Source organism: Carassius auratus, unplaced genomic scaffold, assembly GCF_003368295.1.
Source record: "Carassius auratus strain Wakin unplaced genomic scaffold, ASM336829v1 scaf_tig00033119, whole genome shotgun sequence".
In the NCBI taxonomy this organism is placed as follows: Eukaryota; Metazoa; Chordata; class Actinopteri; order Cypriniformes; family Cyprinidae; genus Carassius; species Carassius auratus.
This window is the reverse complement of record NW_020526050.1, coordinates 74,298-92,418: the sequence shown is the minus strand read 5'-3', so window position 1 is coordinate 92,418 and position 18,121 is coordinate 74,298. Positions and strand designations below refer to the sequence as shown.

The 18,121-nt window shown below is 38.7% G+C and overlaps 1 long non-coding RNA gene across 1 annotated transcript; it reads left to right on the top strand.

Annotated features, from left to right (window-relative positions):
* Positions 1-8,732: 8,732 nt before the first annotated feature.
* Positions 8,733-15,153, top strand: LOC113081100 (uncharacterized). Its single transcript, XR_003282098.1, has 3 exons — positions 8,733-8,792; positions 13,563-13,643; positions 14,907-15,153. It is a non-coding gene; the product is annotated as an uncharacterized LOC113081100 (long non-coding RNA).
* Positions 15,154-18,121: the final 2,968 nt, after the last annotated feature.

Sequence of the window (18,121 nt, the reverse complement as noted above, 5' to 3'; positions counted from 1 at the left end):
TTGTAACAACATTGAGTTTTACATAGTAATTAACTCAAATGATATATAGGGAATTTGAATAATTAATCAAGAATTTGATTAATATATATCTCAGATGACAGTTACATTTAATTTTATTGATTATGAAAAATAGCTCAATTGCCAATACCAATACTAATCACAGGGCACTGTAATTTACTCATTAATATGTCAATATTACATTCTTCATATCAATTATTGTGATATCTCTTACTGTAAATTATTGCAGATCAAACCGTGGTATGTCCAGCACACCACTATAGACCTATCAATTTTCAATAAAGTTATCACGCCTTATAATTCAAGGAAAAGTATTCTCTGGGCATGAAAATATTATCCTATCCTTATGATAAATTTAGTTTCTAAATTTAGAGCTTGTAGCTAAAGATCAGACACATCTCAGTGACTCGTAATGTGAGTGGGGTGGAGTCCAAAGCCAATCATTTTATATATGAGTTTTTAATAATTCAACTAGTAATACATCAAACTACAAATCACACAGAGTAAATATGCGTACGAAAATACAGACAATAAACATTTACAAGACAACGGAATCCAAATAAAAGAGAGAGAGAGAGAGAGAGAGAGAGAGAGAGAGAGAGAGCGAGAGAGAGAGAAGTGTAGAAAGCGAGAGAGATCACAGAATGAGCTCAGGTATGAAAATCAGTCAGTAAACCTTAGTGGAACCAACAACGAATCAAATAATAGCAACACTTTAAAGCAGCATTTAAATCTCCATAGAAAAAGTGATACTTGCAGAAGTGTCCCATGTGAGTGTGGCGTGAGATCGGCGTCGAGCTTGTGAGCTTTACGCACTGTTCCCGTTGAAACAGCCATGTGCCATGAAACGGAGGCCATGTGACGCGCGTGCACGCTGCGCTTGGCGTGAGCGTGGAGCACGTGGTCCTTTGTTCTGTCCTCGCGCGGTATTTGAAAGGTTCAACAAACATTGTTCCAGAATTCGTCTTCCTTGCGTGGAGAGGCGAATAGTTTAATAAACTTAGTAAAGAAAAGAAAAGAAAACGAACGAAACGAAAGCTTCCAAAGGAGCCATTAAAATGGCTTTTTCTCTCAGCCCCTACAAAAACTGTGAGTGAGGGAGTCCTCTCTCCATCGGAACCTTGTACAGCTGTATTCGGTTACAGTGCTGGGGTAGTGTGCCCTGTCATCGGTAGTCAGGAGTCTCAGCGGTTTTCTCGGTGGCAGCTGTCCTCTCTTTGGCTGACAGCACGGCACGGCAAACCACAGCAGCATCCTGTTACAGATAATAGGGAGAGAGAGAGAGAAAGGGGAGAAAGAAACAAACAAGGCCTGTCTTTGGTTGGACAGGACAGTCTCTTTGCTTCGTGGGCGGCGACTGGGTTTAGCTCGCCCTCGCCCATGTTTTGCCACATCTTGCTGCTGGCATGACGCTTGCCTCAGTGTTGTGTCAGTGGCTCTGGTGCTGCGTGGTGCAGCACATGCTGCGTCATGGAAATATATTGGCAGTATCCCCCTTTTGCTCCGTGGCATTACACGCCCTGGCATTGTGATGTCAGACGGTGCACAACCCACAATATTGTTCTGTGCACGCAGCATGGTTTGTGTATCATGCAGTGGTCTGGGGCTTTGGTTGTCAGTGACTGTAGACTGGTTGCCAGGGTGGATGGAGGGGTCTGAGAGGTGGTAAAACAAAGTCATTATCAAGGTTTCAGAAGCCCGCATGTCCGCTATGTTGGTCTGTGTAGACAACGGAGCCTGCGTAAGCGATTCTGAGGTAGGCAGTTTAGCTAGTAAAGTTCTTGTGCTGTGTGTAATCACTTCAACCTTGAATGTGGGTGGGTGGGTTGGGAGTGACCACAGAATGTTGTTTAGTGTGCCAGTTTTGGCAAGGGTGTCAGTGTGATCTTTAAAGTCCTCGTCTAGACTTGGTAACTTTGAGTGTCCTTTTTCCTTCCTCCAGTACACGATCACATTGTGTGTTTTTGTGATGTTATCACATTGCTGGAACAGGTGTTGGTGTTTGACATGCTTGTTTGCAAGTGTGAGTCCGAGTTCCACACATTCAGGTGAGGATTGGAAGAAACCCAGCGTGTGGTGTAAGGTTTGACCACCTTGCAGGTTGAGCCGAACAGCGACCCCTTTGGTGTAAGCTGGTACCACCGTACCCTGTTTGTTGACTAAGGTACAGAGGCTTGAACTTGGGCCTGTTGTTAGGGCGTTGTACTCATGGCTGGCTGCTGGGGTTCCCGTGACCTCTCTGACCTGACCGTCTGGCTCTGTGGGAGTTCCCGTGACCTCTGCGACCTGACAGTCTGGCTCTAGCAACCTGTGTGGCTGGAGAGAAAGAGGTTCTCGCACTTGAGCAAAGTCTTTTAGCTGTTTGAAGTTCAGAAAAGGGTCAAAGTGTTCTAGCAGGTCTTTGTCGATGAGCAATGTATGAGTGTTCATTGGTGGGACATACATGGGATGTATTAGACTCATCGGAACGAATGTCAGGTGAATGGAAACAACCTGTTCAAACTGGATGTCATCCTGTCTGTACACCTGTACATTCAGTTCATAAGTTTGAGGTGTAAGAGTTCGATCTTGTCTCTTAGCTTCAAATTGGAGTCTTTTGAAAAGGTAAGATGAGATCACCGTCAGGTTTAATCCTGTGTCGATCAGGTCTTCCCTGTTGACTCCTTTTCGACCCACCCCCTTTTTGACAGGGCTGCCCAGGAATGTTGGCATTAGGGCAGGTGGGACGATCGGTGGGTGGTGGTCTTGTGTAGCTCGCTGCGAAGGCAGGTAGTCGAAACAGCATTTTCTGGTACCTTGTGTTTGTGGTACCTGGTGTGAGGACCTGTGCTGTCTCGTTCAGTTAGCTGTAGCTGTTGACTGTGGAGCTCGGGCAGTGTTCTGGGTGCTTGGCTCATCTTCCTTGCGAGTATTCATGTGAAGAAGATCTTTCAGCACCCTCAGGATCTCTGCTGTCTCAGACGTGGCTGCACTGTGTTGCCCTCTGCTGGCTTGGAATGGTATTGACTCTCTGTAAAGATGTCTGTGACTGTGGTGTTGTAGGGCGCCATCTAGGGTTAACTCCAAGCAGTGCTCAGAGACAGAGACTTTGGGGTTTTTCACAGTCTTTTCACAAATAGTCTTTTGCTTGGTGCAAGCTTTGTGGGCTAAGTTCCGTAACTCTTGTGTAGTCCTGTTACGGGGACACGCTGGGACTCTGAGATGAAAACTCCAACTGGCATGTAGGTTTGGGAGGAACAGAGTTTTTAAGTTGAAATCCTGTTCCATACCTGGTTCGTTGCATGCTCCGAAGTAGGTGTTTCGTAGCTGACTACAGAAAGTCTGTGGGTTTTCAAATCGGCCCTGTTTGAGGTCCATAGCAATAAGGAGCCCATGGTCTGAGTTTGGATCAGAGAATTCAAGAATCAAAGTCTGTAGCAGTTGCTGGTAGTACGCTTTGACAGTCTCTGGTTGACGATCCAGAAAGCAATGCACATCACGGCTGGCCGTGATTTTTAACAGGTACAATGTGTTCACATCTGTCACGTTGGCGACCGTTTGCAAATGAAAGTCAATGGCTTGTAAAGAAGCATGAACATCATGTCCTCCTGCAGGATCTGGAATGAATGTAGAGATGCTTCTGGCTAGCTTGTGAAGTTCTCTGTGAGCAGTGCAGGGTTTGGTGACATGCGTTCTCTGGGAGGGTTCTCTTCCCTCCGTTGTTGACAGATGTTCTTGCAAGCTGGCTGGTGATTTCCTTAGAAGGGAGACTACACCCCCTTTTCCAGCTCTGGGTTCTTGGCTGAAAGGGTTGGAGTGGCGGCCCGGGAGAAATTTTGTGGTGTGCGTTTCTCCGATCCAGCCACTCTGTAATCTGTGAGATTGTCTCAGTTCGGTGTGAACAGTGTCAAGTTCATCTTGGAGCTCATCTCTCTGCAGAGTAAGCTTGTTGAATTTAGCTCGGGCCGCTTGCAAGTGTGTTTTGCAGGCCCAGGTTTTATAGTCTCTTTCTTTCAGTTCAGTCTCTGCTCTGATTAGGAGAGCGTCGCCTTGCTGGAGTTTTTTGGTGAGGTCTTTTCTGGCTTCTCTCTCCAGCTGTTCTCTTTGATCCGTGTCGAGGCGAAGATCTTGCAGGGCATTGTGAAGTCTTTCAACTCCTGTCTGTAGCTCTGGATCTGTGTCGTCCTCTTTCTCGAGCTGGTTCTGGGTCTCGAGGAGAAGCTGATCAAGATGACTCTGGGTTGGGGCCTGGTCCTTCCAGGCCTCCTCCGCGATGTTGCTCCGTTCACTGAGCCGTGCCTGGGCGACGAGAATGGGAACTGGGCTTCCGAAGATCCTGGCGAGTTCTCTGTAGTAGTCGCTTTGGTTTGGATCGCGTGCCATCAGTTCATCTAGCTCGGTGTCTAGTTGCTCTGGGTACTGCAGGTTACTGGCGTCCTTGGGCAGGAAGGGGGTCGTCACTGCTTTCAACCATGTCGAGAGGTGGCCCCCGTGGACTGCTGGACTGGATGCCTGGAACATCCTGATTCTCTGTCGGTGAGAGAAGCACAGCACACACACACAAAAAGACCAATGCAAGTTCGTTCTACATTTAACGAGCTATATTCATACGGGCTGTGCCGTTTATGAGAATTTTGGGGCTGACTGATGCAAACAGTCAGACAGTTAAGTAGCCAATTAACTTGGGTCAACGAAGGACCTGAAATGGAGATTTGACAGGCAGTAGCCTAGCGGGTCGTGTGATGACACCGGCTGCTGGTTGTCGCTCTACTATTTAACTTCGTTGGTGGCTCCCAGGTTACTGTCTCTATGTGAAATGAAAGAAACAAATCACAACAGAACAGAGGGTAGAAAAAGATCAAAGTGAAGCACAACACTTGAAATGAGATGAAAACAATAGAAACACAATGTGTTAGTGGGAATAAGGAGGCCTAAGCCTACTGCTAGGTTTTAAGATAGGGCCAACAGGTGAGTGGGCTATCTGGGTAGGAAACCTAGAAATATGGTGTGGCTTAAAGAAGCAAAAGGGTCAGAACACTTAAAATATATCCGGGGGAATATCTAATATTCTGTGGCTTATAATAAGTGGATAGGTTTTATCACTTTTGGTTCACCTGGTTGAATTGAAGTCAAGGTAACAGCTTTACCTAATCATGATAAAACAAAACAAAGGAATTTATGATAATAATGGTAATTATCAAAATAACCTAAGTCAAAAGAGAGAAGCAAAATAATAAACATCAAATAAAAAAAACAGTAATGAAACAAGGGAGAAGGAGTAGCTGGTTTTCACCACAGGGGGGGGGGGGGAGTACTGCTTCTCTGTCTTTAACCTGCTGAGCAGAAAACTTAATTCAAATTAAAAATTCAAACTGGTTTAAATCAAAATTTAAAATAAGCATGTATGAATTAAAAAGGAAAATCTGAATAATATCCTATAATAACCATTGATAGCTTGTAAGTTATCATTAATGATCATGAAATTAATCAAACAGTGTGAGATTAATCAAAGAGGGTAAAAGTGGACATGCAATTTCAAAACAGAATGGAAAAGACAGAGGTCTGTTAGTCGATTTAACAGGAGACTGCCACTAGATGGCTTACCTTCTAAGTGGGTCAATCAGTGGTTGACCTGACACATCTAGATTTCCACTATTAACAATTACATTTTAATTCAAATCATGTTTGAACTAAACTCAAAGTAAATGTAAACAGTCAAAGGCAGGGAACATTCTTTTGTTTCCCTGTAATAATATTCGCACGAGCAAGAGTGTAAATGCAAATAATTATCGAGAATTTAGACATCCAATTCAAATATACATCACAGGGGATTATAAATTAGCAATCAGAGCGCATTATCTGAAATGGCCACAGGTTGGCAGCTTTGCACTCATGCAAGCTGGAATCAGAAAGCAGGGTGTACCCTGAAATTTCTAACCCACACGTTCCCTCTAGTGTTTAGATAGAGGAATTACAATTTCAATATGACTTAGAATTTATCTGATCGTTTGTCAGGCTGATTTTCTGCATCAAAAATCACAAGTAACAAACAGAAAGTTTTAATCTCTGAGGTGCTATATTAACATAGGTTGAAGAAGGATCCGTTCACTTCCAAAACACAACTGTAATAAAAACAGGAATTTTCCAACTGTTGACTCCAATAAACATTTATCAAAATAGCACTTATGATTTAAATGTTTTAGGTTTAAAAATCGGGTAGCTAAGCCAATTTTAGACCAGGAGTTTTTATCGTTTTATTTTTGAATATTATTGTGGTTTACCACGAATTCAATAACGATATTTAATAACAAGGCCTTTTTACTGAATCAGAGGAACATCGCTCAGGTTCAGATTTACATGTTGCAACTATTAAAAGATTTCTTTATCTTTTAATTATTCATATTAAAATGTTTTCACTGTAAAAAGATTTTGGTCTTTCTTAACAGGATACTTTTAACATTATACTGCAGTTTACTTTCATTAAAATTAACAGTGACTATACTGTTAAGTTTCTATAAATACCTAGGTGCTTACTGACCAGCTTTTTGCCTCAGTCAGTTAGGAGTGAGTTCGCGTCTTGCGACTCATCTCACAAGTAACGTTACATAATTTCATAACGCACGTGCAGAAATTATTAAAAACCATATACACAGATTGATTGCTCACAAAACGAAGTTTGAAATGCCCGCGTTATCTCCACCAAAATGTAACAACATTGAGTTTTACATAGTAATTAACTCAAATGATATATAGGGAATTTGAATAATTAATCAAGAATTTGATTAATATATATCTCAGATGACAGTTACATTTAATTTTATTGATTATGAAAAATAGCTCAATTGCCAATACCAATACTAATCACAGGGCACTGTAATTTACTCATTAATATGTCAATATTACATTCTTCATATCAATTATTGTGATATCTCTTACTGTAAATTATTGCAGATCAAACCGTGGTATGTCCAGCACACCACTATAGACCTATCAATTTTCAATAAAGTTATCACGCCTTATAATTCAAGGAAAAGTATTCTCTGGCCATGAAAATATTATCCTATCCTTATGATAAATTTAGTTTCTAAATTTAGAGCTTGTAGCTAAAGATCAGACACATCTCAGTGACTCGTAATGTGAGTGGGGTGGAGTCCAAAGCCAATCATTTTATATATGAGTTTTTAATAATTCAACTAGTAATACATCAAACTACAAATCACACAGAGTAAATATGCGTACGAAAATACAGACAATAAACATTTACAAGACAACGGAATCCAAATAAAAGAGAGAGAGAGAGAGAGAGAGAGAGAGAGAGCGAGAGAGAGAGAAGTGTAGAAAGCGAGAGAGATCACAGAATGAGCTCAGGTATGAAAATCAGTCAGTAAACCTTAGTGGAACCAACAACGAATCAAATAATAGCAACACTTTAAAGCAGCATTTAAATCTCCATAGAAAAAGTGATACTTGCAGAAGTGTCCCATGTGAGTGTGGCGTGAGATCGGCGTCGAGCTTGTGAGCTTTACGCACTGTTCCCGTTGAAACAGCCATGTGCCATGAAACGGAGGCCATGTGACGCGCGTGCACGCTGCGCTTGGCGTGAGCGTGGAGCACGTGGTCCTTTGTTCTGTCCTCGCGCGGTATTTGAAAGGTTCAACAAACATTGTTCCAGAATTCGTCTTCCTTGCGTGGAGAGGCGAATAGTTTAATAAACTTAGTAAAGAAAAGAAAAGAAAACGAACGAAACGAAAGCTTCCAAAGGAGCCATTAAAATGGCTTTTTCTCTCAGCCCCTGTGCTGAGGGGGTTCGCGGAAGCAACGTTGGAGAGCAGCGTGACCGAGAACGGAGAAGAGCAAGAAAGAAAAGAGAGAGGTGGACCTTGTTTGGTCAATTCTTATAGCTTGAAATAGTTCACGCCCATTTTCGAGGGAGCATCCAATGAATGTCCGCGATCTGAAGCGGAGGGAAAGTTCCTTTGTCTCGGTTGAGACAAACCCCTGATGATTTAGGGCCTGTCCGATTTCATCAGGAATATTAAAGCAAGTTCATTATTCCAGATTAAATACATTTTTCATTACTTTGCTCTAGATAAATGGGTCTGTCAAAGCATGACGATTAGAACAAGACTAAACATAATAGGTATATGTGATCAAAACATGAAGTTACATTAAATATGTGTAATTCTACATCTGAAAGATTTGCTTAACACATGATAACACTGCAGATGTTGGGAAACATTTAAATGTACCAAAAGGGAATACGTAATACATTTATACAGCATAAAAACTAACAGGTAACAAATTCATTCCATAGAATGCATTGGGGAGAAGATTTGGCTTCTCTCCTCTCCAGTGTGGTCGTAAACTTTACGACCTGCAAAAGTGGGGGTTGCAGAGACATGGCTCTCTTTGAGGAAGTTAAAGTGAGGAAAGACATTTCCTAAAGTATAAGCTTGCAACTTATACTCTTCACATAACAAGGATTAACCATTTTATGCAATCCATAAACATAATTAAAATACATATTAATAATAAAATGAAAGTAAGGAACTTATACGAAAAGTTCCTTTGTCTCCAGTGTTGGAAGAATTTGGGTTGGGGGTTTTCGTTTCTTCTTTGAAGCTCGCATGGGCATCGTAAATAGTTTAAGTCCAGCCAGGCTGGCATTTAGTACCAACAGTCTGAATTTATAAAACAGAATTTAACCCATGAATCGCTGACCTGCATATCTGTTACACAGTTGTGAACGTGCTGACAGCTGGTTGCCCAGGCTATGGATTAAAGGTAATACTGTTGTAAGTAGTGTTCATTTTCTCCTAAATACCGATCATTTCGCTTCATTAGACCTCAATGTATCACCAGTAGCCACCGGTATTGATTTGGTCTTTTTTTTTTTCTGGACATCCACACAGCACCACAGTTTTATCAACTAGAGATCGACCGATAGTGTATTTTTCCAATACTGATAGCTAGTTTGGACCACACTGGCCGATACCGATTTTTAAACCAATCGTTTTTAAAATGAATACTGAACAAAATGGATACTGAATGAGAGCAGTGGTCTGCGGTCGCGCTGTGGGTTCCCGGGTTTGTGTCCATTCTCGGACCATTCCATGTATTTCAACTGTAGAAAAGGTTGTTCCGAGCCGAAACTGACTTCTTTCATATTTGTCGACCAATATACAGAAAACTACATCAGTATATCATCATAAACACAAACGTTTTTGTCTTACATGAATGTAAACAGATGAGAAAGAAAACACACACGTACAGTATTTTTGTTTAAAGAGACAACAGCCTAATAAACGCGCTGTCTGTCATTAATGTTAATCAAAGAACAAAAGAAACAAAAGAAAATCATTCACTGATCTCGACTGAATATATTTAATAACTTTAATTGATTAATCTTTATTTTATTTATAAAAAGAAAACTATGCAGTGTTTTTAAACTTTTAATTACAGTTTCTGTACCTGAAATTTTGTTTAGTTGTATTTATGGTATTGCTAATTGATTTGTTTGTTCATATCTTACTACTGACTGGTTACTTGTCTTTAACACTTTAATATTTTTATTAATTAATTGTTTTTGCTATGTTTTTTTTTTTTTAAGCACAGGCAAAATTCCTCTTTGCAGTGTTTTGTAAGCTGCTGATTTTTGCTCATGTTATTCAGCTGTAACAGAATGCTTTGTAAAAAGACAGAAACATGTTTGACATCTAAATGTTTGACTTAATTTTTTTATATTGGATTTTTTTTATCTTATTGGAATTGAAACTAGGAATCAATAAGCAGAATCGGAATTGGAATCGATAAAATTCAAACGATACCCAACCCTACACACCGAACGCATCACATTTTATTTGCTGCTATTTTAGAACAGTGCATGATTATCTTATCATGTGCAGCGTCTTTGAGAAGTCACAGTTATCACACACACCGGATGTGTCACATTCAATTCAAGCAGCGGTCTAAAACTCTTTATTTAATCACCAAACGGACATAAGTTTGCTTCAGGAATGAACTATGTGGCATATGTGTTTAAAGTTCAGTGTTAAAAAAAAAAGAGCAAACGGAAAGAAAATGCGCAATCTGTATTACAGCTTTCTATATGAAGCATACGGACTGTATTAGAGCCACAGAAAGACCAACGTTTTGCTGTAAAATGCACAATACATAATTTATAGCCTAGGGTGAAGTCATTATGTAAATTTACAATGATTTGAGATTAATATAATGTTATTTAATAGAGAAACTATGTGAACGGCTGCATTTAAACTCGCGTTTGAAGTTTCCCACTCTGTGCAGCGAACAGTGTCACATGGCAAAACAAACGCAACACGGAAAATTATCTCCATGGATTTTGCAGATAACCGATAGTTCTACAAATCAACTATCGGTGCCGATTAACCAGCAAAACCAATGAATCGGTCGACCTCTGTTATAACAATGTGCATGATACAATACTCATCAAATAATAAAGAACTCTTTTCATGTCCCTTGACTCAGATTAAAAAGTAATCACGGCCAACAAAATAACTTGTGCTTGGTGTTAACTGTTAGCCACTCATAGCACTCGTAGTTGCAATCTTTGAAATGGTGCATAAAAATGTTGCTGGCCTTCAGTTTAGGTGTAGGTCTTCCTTTCTCAGTTGTAGGTCTTCATTTCTCAGTTATTCTCTTTTTTTCTGCAAAATAGCACCTTAAAAAAGCATTTTAGTAGATTGGCAACCAGATCTGTAGGCTGTATTTTCCAGAGATGGGACCAAGTCACACATGTGCAAGTCTCAAGTAAGTCTCAAGTCTTAACCTTCAAGTCTCAAGTAAGTCCCAAGTATTTTTTTCTTGGGCAAGTCAAGTCAAGTCAAGTCACAAGCTATGTCAAGTCAAGTCCAAGTCAAGTCACCTTAATATTGTTATTTTACCTGCAGAATCTGATCTTAATAAAGTTAAAAGACAAGATGTAAGTAACTGTCAGTAAATTAAAATAATTTGGATTTGCATTGTAAATACTCATGTTCAGTAAAATACATCATGGAATCAAACTAAATTGTAACTTCCTAAAATTTATTTATTTTTCACTTCTGCCAACAGTGTTTGAAATGTTTTACATTTTCAACATTGAGTCCATAAAACAAATAACAGCTAAACATCCAACAGACTCCTCTCTGAACACCTCTCTCTCTCTCTCTCTCTCTCTCTCTCTCTCAAACACAGTTTACATACAACATTAAACTGTTACTTTTCTCCTCTCTCTTTCTCTCTCTCAGAGTATAGAATATAAATATGACGTATTTTCAGTTGTTTCATACTTTTTTTGTTATGTACAGTACAGAACAAAAGTTTGGACACACCTTCTCATTCAAAGAGTTTTCTTTATTTTCATGACTATGCAAATTGTAGATTCACACTGAAGGCATCAAAACTATGAATTAACACGTGTGGAATTATATATGGAATTATATACATAACAAAAAAGTGTGAAACAACCAAAAATATGTCATATTGTAGGTTCTTCAAAGTATCCACCTTTTGCTTTGATTACTGCTTTGCACACTCATGGCATTCTCTTGATGAGCTTCAAGAGGTCGTCAGCTGAAATGGTCTTCAACAGTCTTGAAGGAGTTCTCCGAGAGATGCTTAGCACTTGTTGGCCCTTTTGCCTTCTGTCTGCGGTCCAGCTCACCCCTAAACCATCTCGATTGGGTTCAGGTCCGGTGACTGTGGAGGACAGGTCATCTGGAGCAGCACCCTTTCACTCTCCTTCCTGGTCAAATAGCCCTTGATGCCTTCAGTGTGACTCTACAATTTACATAGTCATGAAAATAAAGAAAACTCTTTGAATGAGAAGGTGTGTCCAAACTTTTGGTCTGTACTGTATATAACAAAAAAGTATGAAACAACTTAAAATACGTCATATTTATTTTCTGTACTGTATATATATATATATATATATATATATATATATATGCCTATATATATATATATATATGCCTATATATATATATATATATATATGCCTATATATATATATATATATATATATATATATATATGCCTATATATATATATATATATATATATATATATATATATGCCTATATATATATATATATATGCCTATATATATATATGCCTATATATATATATATATATATGCCTATATATATATATATATATATATATATAGCCTATATATATGCACTTCTCATGATTGGGTAATCGCGGCAGCTACATTAGTTTTTCTGATTAATTGTTTTGCTCTATGAGAAAGACAAGGTAACAAAATATTCGGGGCTTATGCCCCCTTAGCCCTGGAATGCGTTTTTTTGATTGCCTGCTAGCGGATCATTAGGGGCCGTTCACATCACGTCTTTTGCGCGCGCAAGTTCGTTATTTCCAATGTAGGCGTGCGGTATGCGCGCTCATAATGGAAGCAACGCGCGCGCGTCGCACCGCATCGAGTTAAAAACATCTAAACTTTTCAGAATGCCGCAAGCGCACCGCAGGTCATGTGACAATAACTAACCAATCAGCCTCATCCTTTCCCGTATCAACGTTGAAAGCTCAGCTAAGATGAAGGAACAGCTGTTCATAGCTGTATATGGATTGCCATTTTGAAACGAATTTAGTAGCAGAGCTACTGCGAGCGATTTTTAGTGCTGCAAATCCATTTATCCTTTGCTGAAATTTCCGCGTCTTCAATGAGAGAGAGCGTGTCATGGATGCTTAGCAACGACAGACGCCCCAGGAGCGCTTTTGCCCGAGCGCTTTGGAAACAAGGAGAAAGCGGCGCGACTAGCGTTTTCCACGCGTTTTTTGAAGTTTTCTATTGAAGACAAAAGCGATGACCCTCGGTACCTCTCAGGCTGACATGTTGATGTGATGTGATATCTGATCTAAGTGGGCGTGGTGTGCGTAAGGTAGAGAGGACATGACTGATGATAGTGTCCTGATCCAGTCACGACGTTATTCTCAGCCTGCGCTCCAGCTGAGTAATCAACTTTATTTAAAAAAATAATTTATATATTTTATATTCAAACTGAAAACATGATGTGATTAACACTCAAGTCATTCAAGTCATCGTGTCTCAAGTCAAGTCAAGTCCCGAGTCTTTAACTTCCAAGTCCGAGTCAAGTCTCAAGTCCTAAAAATAGCGACTCGAGTCGACTCGAGTCCAAGTCACCAAGTCACAAGTCCCCATGTCTGGTATTTTCTTTTCATTTAATTTCACTTTCGTACTTTGGAAATCCCTGACTAAAAGGGCAGTCTAACGCTGGGGGTAGCACTGGGCACGTCTCTAGACCCAGAGGGTGTGCTGTCATTGAATGTCAAAATTTTGATTGGCTGATGATTCTGTCACTAATGCTTGTAACAAATCAGATGTGACTTCTTTCATCAAAAGGGTAGCACAATCTGTAGTGCTGGCCATAGACTTTTTGTAATGTAGGATATTCCAGGTCAACCTCAACTAAACTAATCACAAGCAATTTGTGAACATTACACAAATGTAAATGATAACTAAATAGTCTTTAAAAGCTTTTTTCACACAATTTTGTTTTTTATAGGGCCAGCAGAGCCCTGCTCACCCTGACGGCCCACCGCTGCTGTCAGACAACATCTCCAAGATGCTATAAACTGCAGGACCAGTAAGTACAATCTTGAACATACACAACTGTATCATAAGTTTGGGAAGGTATGGTTTTTTTGTGTTTTTGAAAGTCTTTTATGGCAACCACGGTTTAATATATGAAATGAAAACAGTTCACTACAATTTAAAATAATAGTTTTCTATTTGAATATATTTAGAGAAGTCATTTATTCCTGTGATGGTAAAGCTGTATTCAGCATCATTACTCCAGTCTTCAGTGTCACATGATCTTCAGAAATCATTCTTATATTCTGATTTGCTTCTGAAGAAACATTTCTGACTATTATCAGTGTTGAAAACCACTGTGTTCGTTCATTTTTTCAGGATTCTTTGATGAATAAAGTTTTAAAACAGTACAGTGTTTGAAACAGAAATGTCTGTTTTAACTTTTGATAATTGATAAGACGGTGATAATAATTGAAAATGTTTATTGAGCAGCAAATCAGAATGATTTCTGAAGGATCATGTGACACTGAAGACTGGAGTAATAAAAATTAGCTTAGATCACAGAAATAAATTACATTTCACAATATATTCACGTAGAAAACTGTTGTTAAATTGTAATATTTCACAATATTACAGTTTTTTTACTTGCTTTTGATCAGATAAAGGCAGCCTTGTTGAGCAGAAGAGACTTTTCTCAAAGACGTAAAAAGAAAATCGTACTGACCCCAAACTTTTAACGGTAGTATAAATTACAAATATAATGTTCCACCTACTGAAATGTATATTCCATTCTAAAGAGATGCCTGTTCCACAAATATTACATTTACAGGGATCACATGAAACACTTCATCAGTAAACTGATTTTTGAGAGCATTAGTGGCAGTGTGTCGATTTTTTTTTTTATTGATTGGTGAATTGGAAGTGGATGTGCGTTTATTAAACCTACTTGTGATTAAATCAGATATATATATATAGCAAAATAAGCTCAAATTGAGGCAGCAGTATCTATGGTCCATGGCCTGTAGTGAGGTCACTAAATTCTAACACCAAGAATTTATCAAAGTCCACTAAAGGAAGCAAAACCTATTGGTATTTTACTTTGAAATAGCCTTCCTAATAATATTTGGGGCTCGGACACACTTTTTTTTTGTTGTTTAAATTAAATTAAAATACATAGTTTAGTATTCACACAACACATCTAATAACCATGCACTCCAGTTATATGTGATTAAATAAATAATATTTTGTCTGAAATAATATGAACAGCAGCAGCTATTCTAAACTTTCTCCTTTTTATTTCCTGTTTCTATCTCAGGATGGCCATCCCAAGGTTTCTAGAGATTACAGCGGCTCCAGACTGAATCCAAACTCACTTTTGAAGACTTCAGATGACACCAACGCTCACAAAGACTACAGACGACAACTGTACATGAACACACAAAACATTAGACACACACAAAACAAATATTATCCTTATTTTGCCTATAAGGGTAAATTTGATGATTTTCAAACTGCTTTATTGTAACGTCTCTTATATCTGAAAATGAACAATATTTACTCTCTGAGTTATGTGGACCTACATGTCCCCTTTTATTTGTAAGCATCACTTTAAAAATGTTGAAAGATAATGTTAATGTTAACTGAATACTAAACTAGAGACTTGTTTAGTAAGATTTTATCAGAAAATATTTTTGAACTTTTATCATGCAATTTAAAACATTTTAATTGCTTAACTAGTATTGTTTGCCTGGTTTTATTTTGTGTTTATGTAACTCTTTTTAAAAAGTTCTTGGCATAAAGTTCGCATGCGATGCTGACAGCACTGAACACATGACTTTTTATTATGAACTAGATGGTCTTCCCAGTGTGTCTCAGTAATCTCTGGCTTTTTAAACTGTAACCTTGAAACATGCATTTCCTGTAAACCTACTTTGAAATAAGTATTGTCAAAAGGTGCTATACTCATACAACATTTAACCATGCAAGTACTGTAGTAATGGTTATTTTTGTTTTTACTATGGGTTTACTGCAAAAGCTGTAGTAAAATCATGGTGATTGTAGTAAAACTATGGTCGATTTTGTTTTTTCTATGGTTTTACTGCAAAAGCTTTTTGATCAAAGCATCTGGTAAATGTTATTGTATTTGTACATGTAATATGAAATAAATGAAAATATTAATAAAGTTGCATCTGTTCTTGAGAGTGGTGTGTATTGTTCTATTATAAACCAGCGGCGGTAGCCGCGGGTGGTCCGTAACGATGAGCAAAACGCCAGTGAACCGCGTCCACGCAGAGCGGCCGGGATGTATCGTCTCAGGACCGGCCGGAGAGCATTTCCGATCAGAGGCCGACGTCGCCGAGACATCTTGCCTATTAGCAAACGCTCCCTGAGCGATATCGTCCCGATGGAATTTTGTAGGTCGGCTCGACATCGGCACAACGTATGTGTGCTGTCTGGGTCGTGTTTTATTCTCCATGTTTCTGGTTCCTCGTGTTTTATTTCTGGTTCCTCGAGTTTTATTCTCCAGGTTTCTGGTTCCTCGTGTTTAATTGTGCTGGTGTCTGGTTCACTCGTGTTCTCTTCTCTCTCTTCTTTCACAAACTGCATCTTCACAGCAGCAGATCTCAGTTCAGATGATAAACTCCTCCAGATATTCTTGCTTGCTTCAAAACACAGTGACGATTGTTAGGATGAGAATATTACAGGTGTTTACTGAACTGATTCAAAAACTAACATTTTCTCTTAGAAACGTGTCTAACCGTTTGTGTTAAGGCAGTACACCGACATAACAACAACAGAGAGCGCGGTGAAACTGAACTTCTTCCTCTAAGCTTTAATGATGTTTGTCAAACAAACGAATGTGTTTAGCGCCTCCCGCTGGACTGGAGCGAAGCGACCAGGGGTGCGCTTCCCAAAACTATAGCTAAAAATTGCTAACCTGTTAGGAACTTTGTTGGTTGGCAATGGGAAATTGCATTGCAACCAACAACGTTGCTAACTTAGTTAGCAACTATGGTTTTGGGAAACGCACCCCAGACTAGTGATGTGTCGTTCTGAACGTTCGTGTGTCGTTCATTTGATAAAGCTAGCACTTCAATTAATTATATTGTTATTTTTTTTTATTTTGTTTGTGAAGTTTTTTTTATTCACAAGCAAAAATTCTTTAAATCGCAGCCTACTTTTCCAAAATTTTTAATTGAAATTCATGCATGTCTGAAACCTCTAAGGTTAATTAAAAACAAGAAAAGTGACAGATTCCTGAAATATTATGACAATATTTTTGGTATTACCACTGATGCATAATGTTTCCTCTATGTATCCCTTTTTTATTATTATTATTTTTTTATATATTTATATTTCATTAGATTTGGTTTATATATGTGAAGCTTTACATATACTTGATAACATTTGATTCCTGTAGATGTTCTATTTGTTCTGTTCTTTATATGTCCTTGTTGTCTAAAGCATATTCAATAAAAAAACAAAAAATATATATATATGTTTGGCCAGGTCTGGCATAGGCTACAATTTCGTTTGGTTTTAAATTAGCCTGTAGCCTACTCAATTTAAACGTGAATGTGTGCTAGGTATCCTAACTAAAAACATGACAATATAGGTTCCATCATCCCTTTATCTTATGTGAAAGACGATCATGACTTTCAACCATCAATGCAACCCACAGACATTTAACAGGATGCAGTTGTACTTTGAAAAGCCAATTCAAGTGCGTGATATCTGACGCTTTCAGGGACAGTAATGTACAGAAAATTAGCATTTGTTTTAATAACCTGTAGTATAGCCTACTTTATCAGCCTTTGGCTTTCAAACCTACTTTCCATTTCAACATCCACCCTTTGCATGTGTCAGAGATGCACCTGACCTTAAAGCAACTCCAGTGCAAACCTTTCTGCGTATTATAAGGCGCTCTGAGCAACAACAACGTGGTGTAATTGGCTTTTATTTCAATAATAATTATATATATATATTATATAATAAGGGTAAGTTTGCCTATTTAAAAACTTTCATCATAGAGCCCTGCACACTGACAACTAATTATGCTAATTTTCAGCATTGTAGCACACACTGTATATCAATGTGCTTATCAACATTCCTGGAGTTGCATTGCTGAGCCAACTGCAACAATGTGTTTGTTGTATTATTTCATTGATTATTGCTCACCTTCTAAAGTGGGCAATGTGTGTTGAAAATTACTTGCTTAGATAAATTACTTGCTACTTGATAAATTAGTAGCATTGTAGCTTACTGGGAGCACTGGCCATTAGCTACAGCTTCTCAAGTTCAGTATCACCGATTTTGGTTGTGTATTTCCTATCACACATCACTTGCTAATTGTATTTGAGTGATGGCAATTTCATGCATATACTGAGCAATATAATTCTAATTTAGAAACTGATCAAAGTGATGGTAGCCTTGGTGCAATACAGGCACGGATAGAGGAGCTGGCTGTCCTCGTCAAAGTACGCAGCCTAAACCTTTACAAGCAAACAGGTATTTCAGAATAACATATAC